At 34.9% G+C, this 4935-nt stretch overlaps 1 non-coding gene across 1 annotated transcript; it reads right to left on the bottom strand.

Annotated features, from left to right (window-relative positions):
- Positions 1 to 4502: 4502 nt before the first annotated feature.
- Positions 4503 to 4605, bottom strand: LOC122097785. Its single transcript, XR_006145591.1, has one exon. It is a non-coding gene; the product is annotated as a U6 spliceosomal RNA (small nuclear RNA).
- Positions 4606 to 4935: the final 330 nt, after the last annotated feature.

Below are 4935 nucleotides of genomic sequence, written 5' to 3'. Positions count from 1 at the left end.
ACTATGGTTATCCTTGATGTACACAATAATGCTCCCCTATTACCCAGTAATCTCACTTCTGGGCATTTAACAACGTGACCACAAACAAGGCTACACTAAAGCTACCAGCACAATTATGTTTCTTACAGTAGTATTTACCCTAGCTAAGATATGGAATCAACTCAGATGCCCCTCAGTAGCTGAATGGATCAAGAAAATGACACACACACACACACACAACAGAGAGATATACATACATGCACTACTATGCTTCCAGGGCTGGGGAAGTGGCTCAGTGGTAGAGCACTTGCCTTGCATTCCTGTGTCCCTGGATTCGATTCCTCTGCACCACATAAGCAAAAAGAAAAAAAGCCGGAAGTGGCGCTGTGGCTCAAGTGGTAGAGTGCTAACCTTGAGCTGAAGAGCTGAGGGAAAGTGCCCAGGCCCAGAGTTCAGGCCCCACGACTGGACACACACACACACACACACACACACATACACACACACACACACACACATACACACACAAAATCCTATATTTCCATCAGAAAGAAAGCTACCATCTCATTTTTGAGGAAATGGAAGATCTTGGAAATAAATCATATTAAGTGAAGTAAGCCAGACTTAAAGAAACATAGGTCCCATGGTTTCTTTTATTTGTAATAATTAGTTTACATCAAGGATAATCTCATGTAGTTTAATTTGACATTTTGTTCTATGTTGAGCATGCAACATTATTGCTATATTGTTTGTTATTATTTCTACAAATAGGCAGGAATATTTAAAGAATTACGTTCATCTTATCCATTACTGAAGGAAGAACAAATAAAAGAGCAACCCCTACTCGGAAAAACAACTCGTACTAATTTAGCTTCATTCCTATGTAAGGCCAGTGTTGTCCCCTGTATCCTCATGTTGTACATTACGACTCTATACCGGTTCAACCAGTATATCTACTATCTTCTACATTGTGACCTAAGTGCCACAGTAATTCCACTTTATTTTACTTTTTAAAAAATTTCTCTCTTAATGTTTGAGGTTGGTTTGTGTGTGTGTGTGTGTGTGTGTGTGTGTGTGTGTGTGTGTGTGTGTGTTTACAAAGATCAGAGTACATTATTTTTCTTCATTTAGAATTCATCCTTCAGGTCATTGTAAGTTGTGGCTTATGGCATAAGTATCTTGCTATTTTAAGAATGAAACAGAGAAAGATATTTGTGCATGTATCACGGTTGCTTTATTAGTCTGTAGTTGAACACTGAACTTTGATTTATATATTGGCTGTTGTTGTGAATGATGTGAATAACAATGAACTACAGATATATTTGAGTTACCCAGAGAGAAATAATCACATGATTGGTGGGGCAGATGATATTTTAATTTTGGAGTTCTATAGAAAACTGCATATTACTTTCTGCAAGGAGAACACTAATCTGTATTTTGAAGAAGAGTATAGAAAATCTCCTTTTCTCCACACTCTCACCAACATTATTACCTTTGTTAAAAGGTAATAAAGTGCCGGTTTTTGCTATGTGCAGTACCCCAGACTGGCCTTAGACTTATCCAACCTCCTAAATGCTTAGAATTAAAATCTTTTGCCACCACACCTGATTCCTTTGATCTTTTTGATAAAAGTTATAGTAGTTATGAAGTAGTATCATAGTAATTTTGAATTACATTTCTCTAATGACTTCTGCTCACAAAACATTAAGCCAGCATAGGAGTTGTATTAAACAACTTTGTAAACTTACTGGCGATTTTTCAGGGCTTTAAGAAGAATATGTCTGTTCAGATCTTTTGTCCATTTTTAATCTAGTTTCTTGTTAATCTCATCTTTAATCTCTCTATACAAAATCAATAATTAATTCAAAGTAGTAGAAAGGAAAAATATTAAGCAACTCCTATCATTTTCAATTATCAATAGCATGATATTTCTTAATCATTTTCTGTTGACGCTTGAGACTATATAACTCAATTTAGTCAGACTTTTTCCAAGGCTGTATGTGTTTTATTTATTTGACATTGATTGTTCTTTCCAAAGCCTGTGTGTCTAATTTCCCTTGGTTTCTTTCAGTCTCAATTAGTTGAGGTGTCAAATGAAGAATAAATGGAAGGAAGCAAACAAAAAAATAATATAGTTCATCTCATCTGATGATACCTCTACAAGAATGAGGAAAGAGTTGATCCAAGGACCTATGATAGGACATCAAAAAGAGAATTCATTTTTCTAGGTCTTTCTTAACTTTGTGATGTAATTTAAATAATGTAAAACACAATTTACTACTAAGATACTTTTATGTTTTATCAGTTTTGCACATTTTCATATGGACTTCACCTCAGTCTACAACATTCCTTCATCATTCTGTCCCTGACATTTTTACACACACAAGACATAAGATAACCAGTTTGATTTACAGCATGAGAAGTTATCCACCTGGCTTCCTTGGAAGCAGAGCATGGTCAATAGATAACATTACTTCTGATTGCTCACTACATGTAATGGTTTCTGTAATACTTATCACATTCTTTTTAGTATTTTAAAAACTTCTGGCTAAACTCAAACTCATTCATAGACGTTTGTGTTAAGTATTTCACAAGTTTTATTTCCCTTAATTCTTAAGATAACATTTTCTATAAAGCTAATGTTATTACCATTTTAGTGTTTGGAAAAATTGTAATTAAAGGCAGTAAGTGCATGGCTCAAACACACACTTTGAGCAAAGAAATGAGTCAAAGTTTCCAAAAGTCTTTCAGCAATACACAAAAGGTAGGTAAAATCTCTCCATTCTCTTACACTCTCAATTCAATGTTCATATTTCCAAGAAATAATAGCATAGCAATTATTGCCCATGGTGATAGTTTTCTGTTACATTTGGTCTTCAACACAACACAGATTGTGTTGGTGACATTGGGTTATCATGCACAGAGCTGAGCTTATAAGAGAAAAATTTCTTCAGTCCCATAGTTCCTGTTTCCTTTTTAAAAAGTACTAAAACTTTTAAATATTTTCACTTATTGTGTTAAGAATCCAAAAAAACGAAAAAAAATTGCATATAATCACTCCAAAACGCTTTAAAAATTAATGATAAAACAGGACCCCGTGAAGTAAACTTTCTTCTACTTTTAAAATTATTCTAAAACACTTGCGCTGGTTGGTCACATCTGTAAACCTAACTATTCGCCATATCAACACTGAAGCTAGAGATCTGTGGATAACAGTTGGAAACCAATGAGGAAAAAATAAATTCATAGGATTATTTTTCAAAAATTTCAATGAATTAGCAACAGGCCAGGAATGGAGATGTAGCTCATATAATAGCTCACCAATCTAGAGAGGAAAGGCCTAGCAAGACTTTGAAGCCCTGATTTCAAACTCTGAGCACACCAACATACATGCAATTGGATGAGAACACACGCTCTTGCACACACACACACACACACACACACACACACACACATTCAAAATACCTTCATATTAGTGTTTTGCATTAATTTCTTTGTTAACAATATTATATGAGTAAAATAAAGGAAATAAACTCTTCCATCTCAGAACATGTTATATGTTTTCTATTGTAAAATTCTGTACACAGGGATCACATTTCCATGAGCAAGGTAATGAGTACATTTCCTAACATGCATTGTTACCTCCTCCTTTATGTTCCCCTACCATCCCTTCCCTCCCACCTCTACAAGCACACTCCCCTCCCTAAGTACACTTCCCCTGCCTAAATTGTAAAGTTCATTTTTCATCATAGTGTCTTGTGCATCTCATTGTTATAATGGGTCAACCTGTATCCCTATTTAAGCATCTTGTTTTTTTTCCTTTCCCTCCCCAAATTAGAGGAACGTATATACAAGATGTGGGCGCACCAACTTCAAATACAGTGTAAACGGGTTATAGCATGGGGGAGGAACATATAAAGAAACAAAAAAAAAAAACACATCACCTGTTATAAGTACGTTAGAATCAATAACAAGCAAGAGAAAAACACACGTGTGTTCCTATCTTGGGTTTGATTTGCCTAATCTGGTCATATGTGCAAAGCTTTTAACCTTTTCTGCTTATCTCAGACATAAAATAGTTATTAAAAATTAAGGAAAACATAGGGCCTATGTTTCTCTGGATCTGCCTTACATCACTTAATATTTTTTTCCAAGTCTTTCCATTTTCTAACAAATTGGGTGATGCCATTCTTTCTGATGGAGAAATAGAATTCCATTGATATAAATACCACATTTTCTTGATCCATTCATCTACTGAGGGGCATCTGGGTTGGTTTCAGATCTTAGCGATGGTAAATAATGCTGCAGTAAACATAGTTGTGCTGGTAGCTTTAGTGTGGTCTTATTTGTGATCATCTGGGTAAATGTACAAAAGTGGGATTCCTGGGTCATAGGGGAGCTCTATGTGGAGTCTTTTGAGGAACCTCCATAGTACTTTCCAAAGGGTTGAATAAGTTTACACTCCCACCAAGAAGGCAGTACAGTTCTCTTGTGGCTACATCCCCTCCAGCATCTGTTGTTATAAAAGTATGGAATGGTTCAGGAATTTGCCTGTCATCCTTTCTCAGGGGCCATTCTAATATTCTCTGTATTGTTCCAATGTTAGAGTACTTGATGCTGAATTGAGCATAGAACATTTTTTATATATAAAGTGTAATTTATTTTCTTAAACTAGACACTTCAACAAAAAGTAAGCTCAAAAGAATTGCCATGAAATTTTAGAACCATGTACTTCTTACATAAGCACACATTTAAGAATAAAGACTGACATGTCAAAAACAAAATAATTCCAGATATTTGTTGTTCAAGAGATGTGTAAGAGGAGGAATTCAATTATTTTATACAAGGCACCTGTCATAATGAACACTGAAGCAAGTGTTAAGGTTTTTTTTTAAGTTTTAATGTTTTAAACATATTTAATTTTGGGAATTTGCTTATATATGCCAAAACTAGGAC

The sequence above is a fragment of the Dipodomys spectabilis genome, unplaced genomic scaffold, assembly GCF_019054845.1.
Source record: "Dipodomys spectabilis isolate Male_0828 unplaced genomic scaffold, ASM1905484v1 ptg000435l, whole genome shotgun sequence".
NCBI lineage: Eukaryota > Metazoa > Chordata > Mammalia > Rodentia > Heteromyidae > Dipodomys > Dipodomys spectabilis.
The sequence above is the reverse complement of the archived record's forward strand: the minus strand, read 5'-3'. Positions and strand labels throughout refer to the sequence as shown.